Source organism: Papio anubis, chromosome 19 (genome assembly GCF_008728515.1).
Source record: "Papio anubis isolate 15944 chromosome 19, Panubis1.0, whole genome shotgun sequence".
In the NCBI taxonomy this organism is placed as follows: domain Eukaryota; kingdom Metazoa; phylum Chordata; class Mammalia; order Primates; family Cercopithecidae; genus Papio; species Papio anubis.
The window spans coordinates 40,937,847-40,960,400 of NC_044994.1; the positions used below are offsets into that span (position 1 = coordinate 40,937,847).

The window sequence follows — 22,554 nt, forward strand, 5'->3', positions numbered from 1 at the left end:
TCTCATACACGCCGGAGGAAACCCTCACTGTCATCCACACTCCCAGGAATGGCCACGTTAGACATCTTCCCCCTAGTTCCTGAGAAGCAAACCCCAGAGAGCCCAGCCCTCAGCCTTGCTGCGTGCATGAGCGTGGAGTTTTACACTCTGGCCAGTTTTGCTTCTAGTTCTTTGCTTCTGGAAAAACCAGGTACTAGGGTGAATTTATTTTCTCTCTTCCTTCCATTCCATCTTCCTTCTTCCTTCTTCCTTCTCTTTTCTCCTTCCTTCTTTCCTTCCTTCCTTCCTTCCTTCCTTCCTTCCTTCCTTCCTCTCTCCTTTCCCTCCTTCCTTCCCTCTCTTTCTTTCATGAAAAAAAGCTCACAGAAAGGCAGAAGGAACCACAGTCTGTTGACATTTCTGACTCTTAGAGGCTCCAAACCGAAACTCAGCTGTGATTGCTCTAAGTGACTACAAAAGTAGAAAAATAATTTGCAGAAATGAAACCTGACTTGGGATGCCGTTTCACAAAATAGGCTAGATGGCCTTGATGTGTCATGAGGCCCCCCACCACCGCCACCTGCACTGCTGGGGGTGCTCCTCTCATCTCAGGCTGGGGAGCATTTCCGCCCCTGCAGTCAGGCGTCCTACAGAAACCTGCCCCCTGCCTACCTGAAGACAGTTCACAGTTTCCTCTGAAATGAGTGGAAAAGCTGGACCCAGCCACAAGACCATCAAGGAAAGCAAAAGGCTTTCAAAAGTGAGAATCCCCAGAGACCAAACCCAGGGGAAGGGATTTGGGGATTCTTAAGAGACTCCCTTGGATTCCAAACCAGGCTGTGAGCTTGGCTTTGCCATGAACTAGCTCTGACCTCCGTGCCTTTGGTAAACAGTATCAACAGCTGCCGTTTACCAGATTTCTACCGGGTACCTTGCTTGGCTGCACCTGGGGAGCTTTGGAAAGTGACAAAGCCCAGGCTATGCCCCAAGCAAAGTGTGTCACCATCTTATGGGTAGGACCCCCGCATCAACATTGTTTAAAGCTTCCTGAGTGAGCCCAGCATGCCGCCACAGCTGAGAACCACTGCCCCCATCCATTTGGCTGGGGACTTACATAGGTTCATCTTCACAGCAACCCTGCCAGGGTTTATGAATAAGGAAGCTGAGGCTGGGCGAGTTTGAATCACTCATCCAGGATCCTCGAGGTTCTCTCTTGTCCCAAAGCCCATCACTCTTCCTCCTTTGCAGAGCCGGATATACCTGTACATACCCCACACAGCATCAGTGAGTACTCCAGCCAGCCAGCTGAAGGAGCTCAGAGAGCACTGCAGGGAGACAGGGGAGGTGCTGGTGGAACAGTCTGCTCATTCCTGGCGTTTGGCGGGGGAGGTGCAAGCCTCAGGCCTGTTTTTCAGCCTCTTTCAGCCTCCCTCCCAAGGCACGATTGGTCCCTGGTCCTGGGGATCCAGGCTCTCTGGGTCAGTTTGAACCTGAGCCTCACTCAGCAGATGCTCTTAGTGTCTGAGCCCAGAGGTGGGCACTGTGAAGAGCCTGGACTCAGGAGCCGCATTCCTGCCTAGGTTCAAATCCCAGCTCCACCACTTACAAGCCATGTGACTTTGCAAAGTGAGTGACCTTTCTGTATGTCAGTTTCTTCATCTGCATGATGGGGTGATGATAGAGTTGTTAGGAATGTTAAATGGGACAGAGCATATAAGGATTGAAAGCAGTTCCTGGGATGTAGAAAACAAGAAAATCCCGGGCACTCTAAGGATTACGATTGTGAATGTGCAGTTCACTGCTGAGCAGAAACTCGATGGAACACGGGCCTGAATCAGTCAAGGCGATAAGTTTAAGTCAATGTTTGCCCTTTGGCCTTGCCTGTTCTTAGCTAGAAGATCAGAACCCCTGGGGTACAGAGTCCACACCTGGAACTCCGAAGGGAAAGGAGGGACCTGTTTTCCCTCCTTGGCCTCACCCCAGCCCAGGGGTCCTTCCTCCTCTCCCAAACATGGTCGTTACCACCCTTCCCCCCCACCCACCCCAGTCAAATACTTACTCTGGAAGCACCTTCTGCATGGGGCAGGGGGTGGCCTGGATGACCTCTGGAGCTCCTCACCCCCACCATGGCAGTAAATCTCCCTTCCCCTACCCCACCACTCAGCCTGCGCCCTGCCGGAGCCCACAGCCCATCCATATGGCTCATCAGCAGCCTGGGAGGGGCCCTGGGGCCGGGAGTTTCTTTGAAGCCTCCAGACCATCGAGGCAGGGGTGGGGCTGTGGTCAGGACAACAGCAGTGCCTTTCACTGGCTCTCTGGGAGCAGCTGTGTGGGGGCACCGGCCCAGAAGGATGACCGACATCCACCCGCAGTCCTTACTATTTGCGAGGGATAGGGCAGAGGAGGGGCCCAGCCCAGGATGGCTGTGGCCACATTGGTTCACATGTTAAGTATGAAAGGAAAAGAAAGAAGGGAAGAGGAGGTGGGGAGAGGGAAGGGAGAGAGGAAGAGAGAAAATAGGGAAGGAAATAGGGAGAAAGGAAGGAAGGAGGGAAGGAGGAAGGGAGAGAATGGAGAGAGTGGGAACCCACATCTCAGAAGAGAAAAAGCACCAGGAGCTTTCCTTAGGCAATCATCTGCCTGCAGGTTGCTTTACACTCAGGGCCGCGCAGCCCAACTCTAGGCCTCAGCCGCCTCCATTCTGAGGGCCTTGGATACAGTTGCCCGCAAACCAGGCATTCCAACCAGGGACCATGACGGGCCCCAGCTCCAGGCCTCCTGGGTGTCCTCTCCTGATTGAGTCTGCCCCCTCCTCAGAAGGAAGAAGAGGCAGGGTGTGTGTGTGCGTGTGTATGTGCGCATGCAAGCATGGCTGTGCAGCCTCATCACACATTCCATCTCCCAGACGGCTGCCTCTGTCTGCCTGTGCAGTCTGCTTCTCTTCCAAAGGGTGGTTTGCAGTGCAGATTCATGGCTCCCAGCTAGAAACAGTATTCTCTCTGCCCCTGCGCCAACTCCCGCCCAATTCTCCTGCTCCTCACCCAGTTCCCCAGTGCCCCGAGGGGCCTGGCCACACAGAAAGGCATGGGAAAGCCTGCTGTCTGTGTCCACAGTGCCGAGGGCTGGAGGCCTGGCAGTCCTCTGCGTTTGGTGTCTGTCCTGATTGTCTCTCCTGGGGGTGACATGGGCAGTATCTCAGCCGGACAGGTGAGGCTGGGGCCATGCACTTCTCCCTGTAAAACACTGCTCAGGGAGAGCAGCTTGCTGACCTCGAGCTGGGACCCCCCCCCCCCTTCATAGTCTTCCAGTGATAACCCCCATGGGGACAAGTGGATGGCCGACCCTCTCTAGCCTTCAGGCTGGGAGGAGGATAAACCTGAATTTTGGGTTTTTGTCTCTCTCCCAGAAGAGGGGTAGGAAAGAATCAGTAACAACAATAGCCTGAGCTGGAAACATGCTCAGGGGCCAGGGGGTCCCAGCTTTGAGTATAGAGCTTCATTCTGAGCACCTTCCACATAAAACACAATTGGGGCACCCCAAGGAGGGGCAGACACCAACATTTCAGGTCAGAATTCCAGACACTTGACTCCTAGGAGGGCTTTGGGTAAGCTGTTTCTCCCTCTCTAGCCTTGGTTTCCTCACCTGTAAATAAGTGGCCTGAAGCCACTGAGGGCCTTTTAGTGCCAGCGGTGAATCCTGTGACTGTGTTCCTCCTATCTCCCTGCATCCCAGGGCCACACCTGGAGCGTTTTGCCCCTGCCTGGCCACGTACCTGCCCCCAGAGGCCTTGTTACCAAGAAGGGCTCATGGAGCTGGAGGAGGTCAGGGGAGCAGTGGGAACAGCCAGAGGCACAGTGGCAGCCTTTGAAGATAAGATTCCTAAGTCTGGGAAATACAAAGGTGTGGCTGTAATAGGAACAGGACACAGACCCTCTCACCATCAAGGGTCTCCCTTGGGGAGGTCACTACAGAAAAAATGAAAAGAGACACTTGTACTTCTGTACAGGGTAGGTGTGACTCATCACCGGCGCAGAGGCGTAGGTAGGCCAACAGTGGGCACGGATGCTAGGAAGGCACTATGACATCAGAGTGAGCATGACTGAGTCTGGTTAATGATGGCCAAAACTGTCCCATTCCCACCATCCAGTAGCACACCTCTTCACCCTGGGAGACCCAGGGCAGACTCAGGAGGATGTGTGCTGTGCTGAGCCTGAAGAAGGTGGCAAAGAGCAGGTGTGTGCAGGTAGGTCCTTCAGCACCCAAGGGGCATGTTCCTGGACTGCTAGCCTCATCTTCCTTTAGTACAGTCACTCTAAGCCTCTGAACCATTGCTTCTTTGGCAGGAAGTACCAAATCACAGAGAAGTCTCAAATCATTTTCTTTGGGTTTAGGGAAAGTCACTGATTTTCATTTTCCTATAACATGATGACAATAAGACCTGGGTTCACATCCCAGCTCTGTCACAGACTAGTTGTATAACCTTGAATAGGTTTCTTACTCTCTCCAAGCCTCAGTTTCCTCACTGGTAAAATGAGGATGGTAATAATGATTGGGTTGGGTTGCTGTGGATTAAATGAGATAATGTAGTAAAGGGCATAATACAACCCTGGCCCTCAATAAGTGCTCATAATGTTGGCAATGGTTCAGTTGGACTTTGCTTGGGATAATAGTGAAAGGAATTTTAATTTCAGTTTGATTCATCAGGTGTGCACTAATATTATAGGTCTAGCCCTGTCTGAAACTCTAGGGAAATACAGTCAAGTGTAGATCAGGGACATACCATGTTCATGGACTAGAATACTCAATATTAGTACAATGTCACTTCTTCCTAAATTGGTCTCTAGAGTCTACAGTCTCAAATCAAGATGCCATTAAGCCTTTTTGGCAGAAATTGGCAAGCTGATTCTAAAATATATGTGGAAACTCAAACCTACAATATCCAAAGGAGTCTTGAAAAAAAAACAAAATTAGAAGTATAAATTAAGAGCTTTGTTTTTTTGCTCTCAGGAACCTTAAGACTAGTTGAGAAGACTAATGAGAGACCCCATGCTGATTCCTGGAATCAGGAATGTAGGGTACTGGTTAAGACTGTAGATGCTAGAGCCTGGCCCCTGGCTTTGAATGCCGGCTTTGCCACCTGCCACCTCATGACCTTGGGCAGGGTAATTTTCCCCTCTCTATGTCCCAGGTGTCTCATCTATAAAATGGGATGATCACAGCATCATTGCCATGGGGCCATTGTGAAGATGAAAGGAGTTAACCTATGTTAGCCTAAGGCTACCTGCTAAGTGTTGGGGAAGGGATGGAAGTAGAAGGAGGACAGAGGTTCCGCCCCCATGACTGTATGTCCTTTGGAGAATTAAAGCCTAGAAACTGAACCACCTTTCCAAAAAGGGAAATTCTGGAATAAGGATCTCAGGCTCTGTGAGTATAGCCCTCTCCTTTTCTAAGACCCAGACTGGGGAAGTAGCTCATCCAGGGTCACTTGGCTGAAGGTTAAATACAGAGGAAGTGTCCAACAGACAGGGAGTGTGAGCAAAGGTCCATGGCAAGGAGCTACAGCGGTGCTTCTTGGGCCATGGGAGAAGGCTGTTTCTGGAGTGCCGAGTTCGAGGGGGCGTGGGGGTAAGGGACAACCAGCAGGCATGAGTCACCAAGGGGCAGGCTGCCAAGTCCAACAGGACGCTCCATGGAGCCCTTTGGCCTGGGCCCAGCTCAGCAGCCCCCTCCCCATCCCCCGGACACACGTACCCCACCAGGCCTGGAGACATTTCCTGAAAGACTAAGAAAGCACTGGGAGCTGGAGGGGCGGCCTTAACGGCCAGAAGCTTGAGGCCAGGTCTCTCACGGAGGAGCAGACGAAGGGAGGACGTGACCGGCAGCCTTCATTCTCACAGGCCGGGGATTTCAGAGGAATGCGGCCAAGTCTAGCTCTGAAGTTCCCACTTCAGACCCCGCCCGGCTGGAGCCACGGGCGCCTGCCGTCGCCACCCTGGAAATCAGAGAGGCACGTCATAGGCTGCCTCGTGCTGGGGAACACGTCCTCCTGGGGCCTCTGTCAGCTAGCCCACCTGCTGGGGTTCCCAAAAAGACCTTCTCCTTCTGCTCAGCCATGGGCCCTCCTCTAGCCAGCTTCCCCCAATCCCTGTTCTCCCTCAGCCCCCACACCTGTCTACCTTGTCACTCCATCTTCTCAGGAGAGTCCTGGCTCCCAGAACAGACCTCAGGGAATGTCATGTCTCTACCCGGGGCAGGAAGGGGAGGCCCTGTACAAGCCCTACACAGTGGCTCAGGCCCAGAGAGGGGTTGACACCAGGCCGAAGCAGGGACACACGTCCACAGATAGCTCCCAGGCCTCCTGCATGCTGGCTGGTCAGACTGTGAGAGCCACATTGGACAGATGAGGAAACTGAGGCCCAAGAGAAAATGTGATTTGCCCAAGGCCCTATAGTAAGATAGAGGCAGAGCAGAATGGAAGACCTAGGGCTTCCAAGCCCTGAGCCCCGAGCTCTTTTAAGTCATTTTTGTGGTTTCACTTCGTTTTCTTTTTTCATTTCCTTCCTTAAGAGAAAGGCAGGCCCTGGATAGACAGGCAGGGACACAAGCAGTGCTACCAGAAACTCAGACAAAAGAAGAGAGTGGCCCAGGGTTGGGCAGCCTCTACCCCCAGCCCCCAAGCTGAGTGGAGGCCCCTCCCTCCCACCCAGCCCCAGCCTGGCCCTGGGGGCTCCCCTCAGTTTGAGCTACCAGTTTGTGGACACAGGAATGTGCCTGTGGCTTGCCCAGAGACCCTGAGGGCCAGCACCTCAATCACAGCATCTCGTTGCCCCCAGCAGTCTGCCCCATCTCAACTGTAGCTTTTATCACCTTCCTCCATGCCTCTCTAATGAGTGTCTTCCCTGAGTCAGCAGAACCTGTTCATAGTCATCCCTTCTCCCAGATTTCCCAGGAAATCTCTCTCTGGAGCCTTCCCTGATCACCCAGGCTGCTGGAGTCTATCTGTACCCTCACTGGGCACTCAGATTTTGCCACCTAGTGTTCTTAGTGTCATCTCTTGAGTTTGCTCCTGTCTCTCGAACCGAGCTTTAGGCAACTTTGTTCATTCAACACTCCATGAATTAAAGGCCTACCATGTGCCAGGCCCTAGGCTATGGTGGGATTCAGCAGCAAACAGACTCAGCAACCTGCCCTCATGGAGCTTACATTCTAGCAAGGAAGGAATGATGAGTATCAAAGTGACAGATCTGCAAATAAGTAAATTTCCAAAAGGCTGCAGAGGAAAAGGAAGCAGGGCATGTTGGGGGATAATTTTAAATAGGGTGATTGGCAAAGAGCTCACCTAGGTGACCCTTGGATAGGCTTGAAGGAGTGAGCCATGCAGACCTGGGGAGCATCCTGGTCAAAGAGAAAGAGCAGTGAAAGGCCCAGAGGCAGGAGCGTGCCTGCCCCATGGGAGAACTGCAAGAAGTCCAGGCCAGGGAAGTGGATGGGTGCCATGGGAAGGGATCAGGTCAGCGGGATGCCGGGATCTACAGGCTCACAAGGGCGAGATTAGCTCTGAGAGGAATGGGATGCATCAGAGGGTTTCCAGCAGGGGAGGCAAGGTCTGACCTGAGTTTTAATAGGGTCACTCAGGCTGCTGGGTTGAGAGGAGTCTGAAAGGGTGGAGTAGACACAGGGATACCAGCCTGAAGCTTTTAGGGAGACAATGAGCATAAAAGCAATGGATCCACAAATCTGTTGAGTAAATGTGGGAGAGTAAATAAGGGAGAGTCTAAGTAAGGGGTGGTGAAGAAGTGATTAGGGTGAAGGGACAGGTCAGAGTCTGGGTCTACTTTCAAGGAAGGCCTGAGAGGATCCTCTGAAGGACTGGACGTAGGTGCAAGAGAATGTTGGGGTCAAGGATGACCTAAGATTTGGGGCCTGGACAACTGGAAGAGGGGCTTACCACTAACTGAGGTGGGGAAGATGATTCAAGAGGAGTAGCCTTTGGAGGGTGGACCAGGAGATCACTATTGGACATGTCATGCTAGAATTGTGCAATAGAAAGTGGCCAGGTTGAGTGGACAGTTGGAGCCCGGCATTCAGAGGGGTGATCTGGATAGAAACAAGCCCCGGGGAGCCATTAGGTGGTATTTAAAACCATGAGATGGGATGCCATCTCCAGAGGGTGAGGCTCTATGGTGCAAAGGCCACTTGCTGTAGAACAGAAGCCGTGTCTCCAGTTGTCTAGAGTTATGTATGAATGGGTGGCTGATGACGGGGCTCTGACTCCACCCTTGTCATAATAGGCCAGCTGCAGGAGAGAGGCTACAGCCTCTGCCCCCTCCCTGGGATCCCCTTGCAGGCTGGCACAAGGGTGGGCTCAGGAGAGCTAAGTAATTATCCTTATAAACCAGGAGGCTCCTGCCTGGGAGAAGCAGGGAGGGGCAGGCTGCAGCCCCATCCCCTCTAAATCTCTTGACATTTCCTGGGAAAATGGTGTCATTTCATCATTGTATTCCTTGGTAAGGCTTACATTTCAGCTTCCGGGAAACTGACAGAGAGGATAGGACAGGCGCCTGGGGCCCGCTTTGCTCCCTGTGGCTTTATATAACTCAGGCCTTTCCCCACAGCCATTTACAACTCTGGCTTCTGTAACATGGTGCCAGCAGGATTAAGTATTTAGCGCCCACTATATTTTATGCTCTTTTTTCTCACAAAATGTTCCCTCCCTCCATGAGGATAGCTCAGTAAACAGAATCCCTTGGCGCAAATGACATGCTGGGTGACCACAGGCTCCAGGGGGCTTCCTGTGTGCCGCCTTCTCCTCCTCTCTTTTCTTAAGAATTAGCCCAACTCAAGTTTATCTTCATTTATCAACTTTTCCCTAAAATTGCTCCCAAATACTTCTTTGAGATCACCATGCCAATGCCCAAACAGGAAAATAGATGAGTTCAAAATGGCAGCCCACCCCAGTTTTATCCAACTTGAGTGCCATTTCCCCAGGAAAGGGGAAGGTTTTGGGGGAAGAGTCTGGTTTCCAGACAGCCAATACACAGACCACGGGATTGTATCACATAGCCCAGCCTTGCAGATGAGATCCTGAGTCTCCCAGCCACCCATGCCCGCACAGTGCTGGCAGTGGGATACTAAAAATTAAGCACCTGTTACTTCTCTTCTGCTCTACAGATTTCATCCCCATCCCTATCTCCCCAGAGGAGGTGGAGTAATCTGTACCTCCTTGGGATCCTTTGGGCTTCTGACTAGTAGCCCAAAGGGTGGCTCTCAGCCCCGCAAGGCAGTGCCCCAGGGCCATTCTACCTCACTTTCTCCATTCTAGCCCTCAGCTTGGTTCCTGCTCTCTGCCCATTCCTCCCAGAGATATACAGTCGATACCACTCATATCTTTTGCTGCTCCTTTGACAGATGTATTCCTCCCAGCTCAGTTCCAAGCTGAAGGCATGGGTGAGCCTTTGAACAGTGTAAAGTCACATCAGGCACAGAATCAGTGAGGGTTCAGCACAGCAGTGCTGGAAAGACAGGGTTGGGGAAAGCTAGATCTAAGGGCCGTCTGCAACTCGAGAGTTGAGGGCCTCGGCTAAACTCCCAAACAGCAAACCCAGCCTCCCCAGGGTGGGCGAAGGGTCTTGGAGCTGAGGAAGGGGTTGCTGGGCTACGGCTGGTTCTCCCACAGATGGAGTGGCTTTGGCTGAGTCGGGGGATTGACATTTCAGTAGCCAACTGCTTGAGGTGGGGGTTGAAGGGAAACGTGGAAGCAGAGGGAAGTTTGGGGACATTCTTCCCAGAATAGCTTTAAAAATAGGACAGCTTTACAAACCACCCAGGATGATTGAAGGCAGGTGGGATCGAAGCAGATGCCCTCTGGAGATGCCTGTCAGACTCGAGCATGTGGGAACTCTGGAGGTTTTCCTGATTGTTCAGCAGATTTCAGAAGGCAGCCTAGGATATTCCTTCCCCCAGGCCCTTTGTGTGTATTGCGTTCGAGTCAGCACCTGGCAGAGAGGAGACCCACAAGCATCTGTGGAGGGAGGGATGCGTGGGTGGATGCATGGGTGATCGGTAGGTGGTTGCGTGGATAGATGGGTCATGGGTGGGTGAGTAGATGGATAGATGGATGGCTATAGACTCCAAATTAGCTGGCGAGGGTCTTGTATGAGGATTCGTGACAGAACATGATAATCCTAAGTGGTTAGTTTTGCCATAGCTTCCTGTTAAATAGATGTCACCTTAACCTTGGGAAGAAGCTATACTTTGTAAGCAGGTGGCATTACTCCTGGCCAGGTTTTTTGATACTCGGCTGACAAGCTTACCTTTTATTTGAAGGATACTGTGTCAAACCATGGACTTAGTTGCCAGAGAGAGACTCATCAGAGCATGGAGGCCGTCGTTCCAAGAGCCCCCATAACTGCCATTCTCGTCCTGCTCCCTAGACCCCTCCAGAGTGCCCTACGCCCTGCCGGTGGGCCTTAGCCTCTCCCCCAACCTGATTTCTCCAAGGTCACAATTTCTTGGGATCCTGATAATGCAGTTTTTGAAAAATGGGCCATTTCATGGGCTACTGCAGATGCAAGCCTGTACTTCACCTTCTCATCTAACCAGGAGTACTTTAAGGCAGTCCCAGGTCAAAGGAAGCCTGCAGTGAGCTCTTCCATTTAATGAAGATGCCCATTGGGGAAAAAAGTCCCTTCTTAGTTTTATCTTATTTGGGTTTCTTAAGTTGGCTTGAAAAAAGACACCTGCATCCCCAGGCTCTTTCAGATGGGTGGTCCTATTTTCCGCAGGAGCTTTTTAACCTGGAGAATATAACTAGTCCTCCTTCCTCTGGTTCCCCAGAATCAAGTTCAACACTTGGGTTTACTTTCTCTGTTGTCATCAGCCTGATTACTAAGAATTCTGTGTTGGGAAGAATTTCAGACTATTAGGGGAAACCGTCTCTCTTGAGGGAGGGTTTAGTGTAAGAATTTAATGTTTATAGAAAACGGCTTTTTTCTCCCCCAACACAAGCCTTCACCATCCACATCCTGGGAAAGCCGAGCCGCCTGGCACCCACAGCTCTCAGCCAGGTACCATCTTTCCTGTGCTGGAAGTTACTAGAACTACAGGTCAGGACAGAGAAGAGAAGCAGACCCCGAATGCCCAGGTTTTTGTTTGTTTGTTTGTTTGTTTGTTTTTTGAGACGGAGTCTTGTCTGCCCCCAGGCTAGAGTGCAATGGCATGATCTCGGCTCACTGCAACCTCCGCTTCCTGGGTTCAAGTGATTCTCCTGCCTCAACCTCCTGAGTAGCTGGGACTATAGGCACGTGCCACCATGTCCGGCTAATTTTTTTAATTTATTTTATTTATTTATTTATTTATTTATTTTGAGACGGAGTCTTGCTCTGTTGCCCAGGCTGGAGTGCAGTGGTATGATCTCAGCTCACTGCAAGCTCCACCTCCCAGATTCATGCCATCTCCTGCCTCAGCCTCCCAAGTAGCTGGGACTACAGGCGCCCGCCACCACGCCCAGTTAATTTTTTTTTTTTGTATTTTTAGTAGAGATGGGGTTTCACTGTGTTAGCCAGGATGGTCTCCATCTCCTGACCTCGTGATCCGCCCACCTTGGCCTCCCAAAGTGCTGGGATTACAGGCGTGAACCACCACGCCCGGCCATTTTTGTATTTTTAATAGAGACGGGGTTTCACCATGTTGGCCAGACTGGCCTCGAACTCCTGACCTCTTGATCCCCTCCTTGGCCTCCCAGAGTGCTGGGATTACAGGCGTGAGCCACCACACCTGGCCTGAATGCCCAGTTTTGAAGTTGGCTAACACGTCCATCATTCTGCATGTTTATGGATCAGTGAAGGCCTGTGTGCAGACAGAGGGGGCAAGCTGGAGATAGTGAGAACAGAAAGCAGCTTATCAACATGGACATGATGACAAGGAAGTGGCCATCTGAACCTCTGCCATCCCATGACACCTGCCTCCACACTCAACCCCATAGCCACCCAAGGGCAGAAGGACTTAGAACAGGCAAAGCCAGCCCACAGCTACCCGGGGGGAAGGACTTAGAACACTCTTGCCTCTTTTACATGCTCATAGCTTCTGGAATATTTGTAAGTGCACTCCTACTGAAATCGCTCGGGTAGCTGATCCGAGGGACTTTTGTGACGGGAATTGTTTCCCCATCCACACTGCTTAGTGAGTCTGGCTTGGAGACCTACAGTTTCCTTAAGACCATCCTTTATAGAGCTCAGGTCTTTTTTCTGACAGTTGGAATCAGAGGTGCCCAGCCCAGAGCAAAAAGCCATGTCAGCCATCTGCAGCTGTGGCCTCCCTCTGCCCAGGTCTCCAGTGTACTTGTCAGGGTCCCCTGTGGACTCCAAGGCCTCCTGTGATCAGCCACCCGGTAGATGATTCCCCAGAGCACTACCCTATAAGGAATATCTAAACTATCCCTAATTTTCTTCCCTTCAAATCCAACTTGTCTCAGTTCTGTTTTTCTCATAAAAGGGCAACTTTCTGGCTGGGCACGATGGCTCATGCCTGTGATCCCAACACTTTGGGAGGCCGAGGCGGGCAGATCACTTGAGGCCAGGAGTTCAAGACCAGCCTGGCCAACATGGTGAAACCCTGTCTCTACTAAAAATACAAAAATTAGCTGGGGGCAGTGGTGCACGCCTGTAATGCCAGCTACTTGGGAGGCTGAGGCATGAGAATTGCTTGAACCCAGTGGGTGGAGGTTGCCATGAGCCAAGATCACACCACCGTACTCCAGCCTGGGTGACAGAGTGAGACTCCGTCTCAAGAAAAAAAAGGGGGGGATGGCAAGTTTCAGAGTTCTGATCCCTTGAACTGTGCTGGCATGAATTGTAGTTGATATTTTACCTTGTGAGTTGACTGGGGATTTGCTGGGGAGACAGAGCCTTATCCTGATGGTGTGGTATTAATGGGCTGACCTCAGGCACTGTGGTATTCTAGGGTCGGGGGATGATCTGAGGCAGAAAGGGCCCTTCCACATGTTCCTCAGATTCATCCAGTGAGGCCTGCACTTTTAGGCCTCCCTGGGTTTTTCCCCTGTAAAACAGGAATCAGGCAGTTAGATCTCACAGTACCTGTGTGAGGTAACAGGGAGCATCTTACTAACCCGTTCTCCAGATGCAGCTCAGCAAGGCCAAGTGACTTGCCCAAGCTCTCCTGGTACTCTGCACTCTCCTTGGATGTTTGCCCAGGAAGCAGAGCCCTCAGTGGTGGGCAAAGCCAGTAGCAGTTGGAGAGAGACCCTGCCAGGCCTCTCTGCTCCTCTGACCACAGTCAGAGTGTCTCTTATCACCTGGGTAGCACTTCCTCTGTCTGCGGCAGAGCCAGCGCCACCGGGGCAAGCAGGCGGGTGAGGAGGTGCCAGACAGGATTGATAGTTCAGTTTCCTGTCCTTTCCTTCTACAGACCTGTGAGGGAGCTGACGTTATTTTTATCTGGGGACACTGGCGTGGGAGGTATTTGTTAACGTCATCTGGTAAACACAGTTGAATTATCTGTTGTCCAAGGAACCCTCAAATAAGTAGTGTTAAGCATGCTAAGCCGCTCACATTTAAAGATACAGTGAGACTCCTGGGAGAGAATTTGCTTATGGTGCTGCCATCACAGCTGAAGCCCAGAGCTGTCAGTTCCAGACCCCAGGCTTTATTTAACCCTCTTGGGTTTGGGGTTCATCACACATAAGGGCTCACGCTTTTTTGAAAACCGTGCTTCCCTATCTGTTCTCTACAAATGGGAAAGTGCTTGCAGTCTGTGGGTCCCATGCAGGGACAGGTTGTCTGCAGTCGCTACTGAGTGTGTGTTAAGTTAGCACAGCGCTGAGTTCCGAGTCCCATGAAGTAGCTGTGTGGCACACCGCTGTGTGTCCTGTGTAGCCTACAGGTTTCTAAAGGTAGTTTCGGGGTGCACCCCCACCCACAGGCCTTACATTAGAGCTCCCTCTCTTAATGCACTTCCCAATATTTCTCAAGTGCCTCTGGACCTTGCTGTGTCCTGAGAAGCTGTCCCATGGGTGGGAGCAGTGGACACCATTGTCACTCTCAGCAGTGGTTCTCAGGAGTGATTTGGCCTCCAGCAGACACTTGGCAATGTCTGGGGATATTTTATTTGGAGTTTTCACAACTGGAGATGAGGGTAGGGGCTTCTAGTGGCATTGAGTGGTAGAGGCCTACGGTGTACAGGACAGCACACCCCAAGAACCAATGAGCCAGCTGAAAATGTCAGTAGTGCCAAGAATGAGGCAAGGCTGCTGTAATCTTGAGGCAGATGGAGCCTCCTCTCACTGCCGCCAGCGCGTGACTTGACAGGAGGTGGCTGGGTCAGCAGGGCTGTGAGTGGAGAAGGTGAATGGTGCCAGCCAGCAGCCTCGGGTCACACAGAGCAGTTCAGAAAGTCTTACTGAGCTCTGCAAGGCCAGGACCAAGCCAGATTTTAAGGGGATGATAAGCAAGGTGTGGTCTCTGGCCACAAAGACAAACCATGCAGTTTTGTAGAACACTCTCAGTTCACGAGGGGATTGTATATCTCTTGCCTTGTTCAATCTTCACAACAACTTATGGGCTTGATGGGACAAGTAGAATCAGCCCTATTTTGTGGATGACCAAACTGAGGCCCAGTGGGGTAAATAACTTGCCCAAGGTCAAAAAGCCCCCAGATGATGGATTTCTGGTCTTTCACTAGAACATTGGGATCTCTGTGCTCCTCTTCTCTCTTGGATCCTGTTGGATCCCATGTTGGTGAGGAATCAGTCCTTTCTTGTATTTTTATCTGGGGACGCTGGCGTGGGAGGTATTTGTCAACGTCATGCGTGGACACCTGAACAAAGACAGAATGAACTTCCCATCCTAGAAGCCACCCTTTCTCCTGGGGAACTTCTATAATAGCCCAAAGTCAGAGTAATTTCATTTTCATGCCTTCTCTGGCCAAGCTCAGATCTAGCCAGGGACTTCCCCATTAGTATAGGGGCCAGAAGCCCACCTCTTTGTGTGCTCCAAAATTATTTCCTCCCTGGGGTTGCCACTGCCTTGGAGCCCCCCATCCATTTATTCAGTTAACAGATACACACTGAGCGCCTCCGGTGGCCTAGATGCAGCAGGTACATTGCTGAATAAAGCAGACAGATTTTCTCTGCCCTTGCGGAACTTGCAGTCCGAGTGGGAGAGGCAATCACTGAACACATAAGCTTACAGGTGTGCCATTTCCAGTTATGATGGGGCCACACAGAAGAGCCAACACAACACAGTAAGGGACGTCACAAGAGTGGAGGGCCTACTTAGAGAAGGCAGGGGGCCTCTGGGAGGAGAAGACAAGTAGACTGAGACTTGAAGGAGGTGCATGTGCACCAGCTTTTCAGCAGCCAGAGTAAGAGGGTCCCCAGCTCTGGTTAGAGAAGCACCATGGGGTGAAGGTGGGTCACCTCGGTATGCATGGTGACAGGATGGATTTTTCTTCCCCACTCTACCAGTATTTCACAGTCAGCATCTCCATCATCAGAAATATCTTGATGGCCTCCATTCACACCTCAAGTCAATGTGAGTCCCTAAACTGCTGTTTTATACCCAGCTGTATTCTCTGCCAGATACTCGAGAGAGGAAAAGAGGAGGAAGATACCCAAGAGGCTTATAGTCTAGCCAAGGAAATAAAACATGCCGGCAAAACTAGAACCAGCTGGAACATCAGCCCCCATCTCCGGCCAGCCCATCACTTCCCCCACCCTCAGTCCCTTGATGTCAGTAGCCACCTACTGTTCTCCCTCCTGTCTACAGAGACACCTTCCCTCTTGCTGGCTCCAACACCCACCATACACTGGCCAAGGAGTGGGAGGTCAGCCAGGCTACCCCATCACACCTGGCATGGATAACCCCCCACACACATGTCCTTGGGAAAACCAAGGAAGCAGGAGGAGCGGGCATTTGTGGAGGTGCTCCCCTGGCCAGACATTTTCATCATCACGGTGATTAGCCCTGTTTCCCTTTTCTGGGTGGGGAACGTGAGATAGTAGAAGGCCTGGGGCTTGCCCAGGTCCAAGGACTGGGTGGGAGTCGGGTCAGAGCACCTCACCCAGGCCTGTCTGGCATTCAAACCCATTGTGCATATCTTGACACACTAGCGATTTTCATGTATTTTTAGCAGAAGAGTTGTTTTTCCAAACTCAATCTCAGGCGTGTCCTCAACCACATGAAACAGACGTGGCAGAGGGCCTCTGCCTGGGATCCAGGAGCTTTGAGTCTGCCCACTCAACTGCCCTTCACCCATCCCCACAGGTGGCCCAAGCCTCCTTAGGAACAACACAAGGAGCCCATCTAGTCTTCAGACCAGATCTCAGAACGCATGGAGAAGGCCTGAGCACTCCCTTCAGGGCTACCCCTACCCCCGGCACTGCTCAGAACGGACCTCACTGAGTCCAGTGGGGCAGGACCACACGGAATGGTACACTGTGAGAGAGGGGCCCATTCAGACAGAGCCTGGTGCAAACAGCTGCCATCCATGTCTGCAGAAATGACAGGCACAACAGTCACTTCCAGGTCTATATCCCCATATGGTCTCCAGAGGCAGGCACAGACCAGGATCACCATTTCACAGACGCAAACGTTGGTCTCCCTCAAGCTCCCTGGACTTTGTGTCCTTCTCTATCCTGGCTCCCCCCTCCCCAGCTGTTCCTCAACTGTTGTCCAGTAGACATTTTGGGATACGGCATGATAAAGGACGTGTGCACTCCCATTGCAACTTCCTTCAGGGATAATGCCACATAAATGTTAACATGACTTTTAAAGACCATCTGTGGCAAAGTTCAAAGTTGTGGGTGGATGTGAGCTTCAGGCCGAGTCATTCTGGAATCCCCATTATAGGTCAAATCTTTTTGTGAGCATTTCAAGGGGTTTTCTCAAATTCTATAAATAGTTTAGTAACGCCTGTGTATTCATCTATTTTTAAAGCCAGTCTTCCGGACAACTTCAGAAGTAATTGGGCCACTCATTGAAAGTAGGGTTTCAAAAGTCATTTCTTCAGCTTCCAACTGCTTCCAGAGCAGAGGGATCCCAGATACCATTTCTACCTGGGGTTGGGGACCCAACCTTTGTAGAACCTGGACCAGGCAGAAACCTTGGAGAAGACTCTAGGAATCTCCAAAGAACTGGATAAGCTGAATTCTGGCCCCAGCTCCCAGTTTCTCCCACAGGAAACCTCAGATACAACATTTCACCCGCCTTATGCTTCAGTTTCTCACATAGCAGAATATGGACACAATAACCCTTCGCTGATTAGGAAGGGTTATTACACCTGTTTGCGTCACTCTGTCACCTGGGTGCAGGTCAAAGGTCTCTTTCATTTCACAGATAAGGACGCAGAGGCACGGTGACTGGCCTGACAGTCACATGGTGACTTTCCATTTTCTAGATGGGGACACGGAGTCACAGCAGTTGGCTAACCTTGCTGTCTTTTTATTTTGCGGTTGGCCTGCTCCTCAGGCTGAGGCCGCAGTGAGCACAGCCCCCTCTGTTTCCACGGAGAGCTTCACGTCATGGATAAGACCTACCTCCTGTGCCCAGGCCTAGGCCTGGCAAACACCTGTCTCCAAGCCCTCGGCTTCTCTCCTGGGCAGGATGGCAGCCAGGCAGGGAGAATCCGAATTCTGCAGAGACAACAACTCAGCCCTCTCCTCTGAGGACCTGGAGGGAAGTATAAGGCAGGGGTGGGCGGCTGTCATGTCTGCATGATGACCTTTTCAAACATGATGCCTTGGGGGGTCCAAAGAGCACCAGGCCCAGAATCAGAGACCTGGGTTCCAGCTCTGTCAACCTCAGAAGGTAGGCAGATCAAGGAGCCTCGTCCTCCAGTAAGTTTCTGTTTGAGGCAGAGCCAGGAAAGCTGCGGGAAGTGCCTCGAAAGGCAGAGTGCTAGGTAGAGGTATGGTGAGACGGTGACATGAAGATTAGGCAGGCGGCAGAGGAGATCAGGGTGCCAGCACGGGCACCAGCTACTAAGTGTGTAATCACTGAGGGCTGCCCTCGAGCCTGGGAACTTCAGCCTCCTCACGCCCCTTGACCTGACAAGTGGTACTAATGTCCTCCCTGAGGCTGAGTCCAGTGACACCTTGCTTTGAGGAATTCCTGCTTGTCCCACTGGTATTCTTCATCTGTCAGACAATCCAGCCTTTTCTTTCTGTTCAGGCTGAAAGGAAAACTTCCAGCCTCTTCTGAGGGCTTTTCAAGGCCACAGCCACAGCAGGTGCTGGCTCCTTTGCCTGAGAATAAGACTTCGCGCCTGCATAAGTGTGAGACAGAATTCCCGCTGGATCAGCCTGACTTCTCAGCTTCTCTCTGCTGCAACCCAGCGCCATCCCCCCGCCTCCCTGTCCCCTCCTACGGATCAGCAGAGCTGAGCCTACCTGACCTGATTTTGCCAATAGAAATATGCTGGGTGCTCACATCCTGGGAAACTTGGAAATGTCTCCAAAGTGATCTAGATTTAGCTGAAAGTGGCTGATGGCTGTTCCCAGCCACAGTGTGTGCCCTTTGTCTAGAGCCAACTGCTGGGGAGAAAGCATTTCCAGCCACAGTGTCATGAACCATCAGTCACAGAGAATGTGTCTGGTAATTTTTTATTAATAATAGTTAAAGGATCGGCATTTGGGGCTTGATTTTCATGTCCATTGATTAGAGCAGAATCAAGATCATCCCCGTCATATCACTCTCTCTTCATTCTTTTGGGTGGGACAGAAAGGGCAGCAATCACCAGCACATCGGAAATTTGACATGCTCAGGAGAATGTCAGGCACCTGTGACAGCCACCCGATGGTCCTAGGTAAGGCCTGTGATTGCAGGGGGCAGCTGTTATTTCTGCCTGTGGTCCAGGGATCTGTCAGGAATCCCACCTGCCCCAGCTGCAGAATGGCCACATGGCCTGGTTCTGTCCAATCAGGGAACCCCATCACCACAGCCACAGTGACTGGGCTGAGAGATGGTCATGTGATGAGCAGGGCCAGTCAGAATCCTTCCCTGAGACTTGAGGGTTTGACATTTGGCGGGGGGGGGGGGCTCTGTCTTCCTTTTGGCTCAGGAACCATTATGAGAGAGACCAGGTGCTGCTGATCGCCATCTTAGCCGTGGCAAAGGGAGACCCTGTCTGTGGCAGAAGAAAAAGCAGTCAACATGCAAGTCAAAGCCCAGACAAGGGAGAGAGGGGAGAGAAGGGAGGACCTGCCCTGGGGTTGCTGTTTGACCCCTGGGGACAGGCTGTGTCCTAGGGCCCACCTCCCATGTAAGACAGCCCAGGACTGTGTGCCTCTTCAGCTAGTCTGAGATGGTTTCTGTCACTGGCATCCAAGAATCCTCAGTGTCTAGGGGCAGAGCAGAGCGAAGCAGTGGAGTGGCCAGGACCTGGGCATTGGGTGGTGGGTGTCTGGGTCGTTGGCCAGGGAGGTTAGGAATACTTGGGGAAAGATTCAAGTCCACCTAAAAAGGGACATGCCCAAACCCAGGGAGTAGTTCAGGGCCCAGCTGGCATCAGAACTCAAAGCGAGCAAATTTGTCCCAGGGCGGAGGCTGCAGCCCAGTGCCCACATGGTCCCCGTCTCCCTCCAGACAAGATGTGCAGCCACCCACAGACTGTTGTCAGAGTGCAGAGTGACATGCAGGTCAGATTCTGACTGTTCCAGAGTCTAGGTGTGGCTGAGTCCCCAGGGCCAGGCCTCAGGGCTCAGCAGGACTGAGCCAAGACTGGCAGCTGTGGTCAGGACGTGGCATGATGGCAGCTGTGAGTACAGCCCAGCGGACGTGCCCCTTGGCTGGGCTGCACGTGCAGGCTGCCAGGGGTCGGGGGCCGCCAGGTCTGGGGCAGGCTTTGGTGGATGAAGTGACTCAGGATACAACTACCAGGAGGTCTCTCTGCCACTTGTTCAACACCTACTTTGCACCAGATACGTTGCACGTGTTACTCATTTAAGCCAAGGAGGTCTGCCTGACCCAATCAGACTGATGCCAAGACCTTCCACAATGTTGCCCTGAGTGGGTGTGTGAGAGGCAGGGCCCATGGGCTGCTACTCAGGACCCAGGTCATAACCAGATCACCCCTTCCCTGCTTCTCGTCCTATCCTGACTCCAGCTCTGCTAGAAGCACTGCCCACCCAGCCTCAGTGCCCCCTTCTCTGACTCTGTCCCTCACCTCCCAGTCCCCAGCATCCAGGCCCCAGTCCTGTCCTCCCCCACCCCCAACAGGGCCTGGGAATCCATTATTTTGTCACCTAGGAGAAGCCTATTGTATTGATGAGTTCTTTTTGTCCCAAGTCACAGGAACCAACTTGAGGTGGCTTAACATTGCTAAATCCTTTTCTGTAAGGATTCTGAGGTTTCATGCAGCCCAGAAGTCCCAGGGAAGGACAGAAGGGAATATTCAGGGTCCTCTCTCAGGCCAGGGGTAACCTGATGTGTCACAGTGTCTCTGGGTTCCACGCTGCAGGCCAGCCCTAGGCTTGGGAATTCCCAGCCCTCTGCCTCACTGTTGATAGGAACAGGTGCCAAGGAAGGACTGCACTGTCTCTCTGAGCTGGAGGCTCCTGTCCTGGGCTCCTCCCACATGATGATGACTGGGATGAGGAGGGAGCCTTCCAGGAACTACCGAAGGCCAGGTCTACCCATGGGGGCCAGGCCGCAGGCCCTGGACTGTGTGATAGGGACAGAGGAGTGAGGGGGCTTCACTGGTTGGGGGAACCAAGGAGGAAAGCCTGCCGGAGGGATTGCAACTGGCCTCAGCAAAGCCCTGAGGGGAGAGTCTGACAGAGAGGAGACTCAGGGCTGGGGCGGAGCTACACTGACATCACCTGTGACCCCACCACACCACCAAAGGGTGGCTCTGCGGAATGTCATGGCCTTACTTGAAGTAACCCTAGGAAGGGGGAAAAAAATCCAATAAGCCAAGAAACATCACTGTGTGGCAAAAATGTTAACCTACAAAAGTGAAACAAATGTCATGAGACAGCGGCCTTGGAGCAGGGACCGGGACTGGCCCAGAGACGGTGGGAAGAAAATATCGAGAGTGAACTGTCAGCTACAAATGAACGAAAAGATGAGTCGGGCATACATGGTGACTCTGTACTCTTATGTCTTAGAGTAACAGCCCCCTGCCCTTTGGACAGGTTGTCCTCTTAGCGAAGAGCTGTCTGACCACGTACCGTGGGATATTTATACATCCAGTCCACACATGTTCATTGAACACCTACAACGAGCCAAGTCCCATTCCAGGGGACATGACTATGGCTCAGAAAACAGGATTCCTGCCTTCAGGAAACGCTTCTAGCAAAAATTCAGGTCATCAACACACATCGGACCTAGTGGAGGTGATCAGGGCTGGGAAGGAAGCATAGCGGAGTTGGAATGAGGAGTCCCGGGGGCTGTCGTGGAGGGGACAGCCAGGGAGGCCTCCCTGAAGAGGGAACGTGGAAGCAGGAACATGAAAGGAGGAAAGTTGGGGCCAAATAAAAAACAAAGCACCTTTTATTTGAAAATTAGTTTCCTCTTTTCAATATACAGAATTCTGTCAAATATGTTTTTTAAGCCCTTCAACCAATCGCCCAGGAGAAGAATGCCTGGGATTAACTCCCGGCTGCCGGGCTCCCACAGCTTCCCATGGTCTGTCCTTCCCACATGGTATCCAGCTTCTCAAGGAAAAGAAACTTCCTGCTAGCAGTAAATAAAAGTGCACTTTCTCCTCCCCACTGGAGAGATGGCAACAGCAGCCACCTCTCTGGACAGAAACAAACCAGGGTCACTGGGGACACAGTATTTGGATGGGCAAATTTCCCTGGGCCATTCATTTTCCAAGAGGGAGCCCGAAATGAGGGTGAGTTTGCAGGGATTGGTAGGGGCTGCCCGTCCCCCTCAGGAAGTGTAAAAATATATGCACCATGGTCCTTGTGCCTTGACCACCCCCAACCCCACCCTCCAGTAGCATCTCCCTGTGGTGGTTTGCGCCCCTGGGTGGGGTGGGGGTGTGTTTTCCCCTTTGCCTGCATACAGCTGTTTTTGGCTTGGCCACTGCACTCCACCATGCCAGAGCTCATGTGGTTATCCCAAGTGGGAAGAATTTCCCAGAATGCCTTGAGAAACCTGAGACACTGAATGGCTTTCAGGGCTTATTGATGTGGCTGGTGCAGGAAATAGCAGTACGTCAATAAATAGTTTTAGGCAGGAAACGGGGCTTAAATGGTAGCCTTAAAGTTTGGGGAAAGACACTAGGGGTTGCTGGGAGGTAGCCTGCCAGTCAGATGAGAATCTAGAGCCAAATACCAGGCTTTGAAATGGCTGCCACCAATCTGAGGCCCCTTGCTGCTTTTGGATACAAGAGGCTGAGGTTAGGGGCAGAGCCAGAGGAATGGCTCGTTTCAGTTGGCAGAAAGGGCTCCTTGTTCCAGAGGAAAAGCTGGCAACCTATAACATGTGTCAAGAGGAGACACACAGGCTGGGTTTTGGTGGCCTCTGGGCGAGGCATGTTCACACCCCAGTTCCCCACCCTTCTCGTGAGAATCACTGCTGACTGGCAGATCACCAGAAGAATTCCGCTGTC

The 22,554-nt window shown here is 52.0% G+C and overlaps 1 protein-coding gene and 1 long non-coding RNA gene across 8 annotated transcripts in view; both read left to right on the plus strand.

The window, feature by feature from the left end:
- Window positions 1–22,554, plus strand: part of CTIF (cap binding complex dependent translation initiation factor) — a 333,464-nt gene that overhangs the window by 254,402 nt on the left and 56,508 nt on the right. The window lies entirely within an intron of this gene.
- On the plus strand, window positions 287–21,496 carry LOC103879730. Its single transcript, XR_004180073.1, has 3 exons — window positions 287–4,222; window positions 5,168–8,486; window positions 15,461–21,496. It is a non-coding gene; the product is annotated as an uncharacterized LOC103879730 (long non-coding RNA).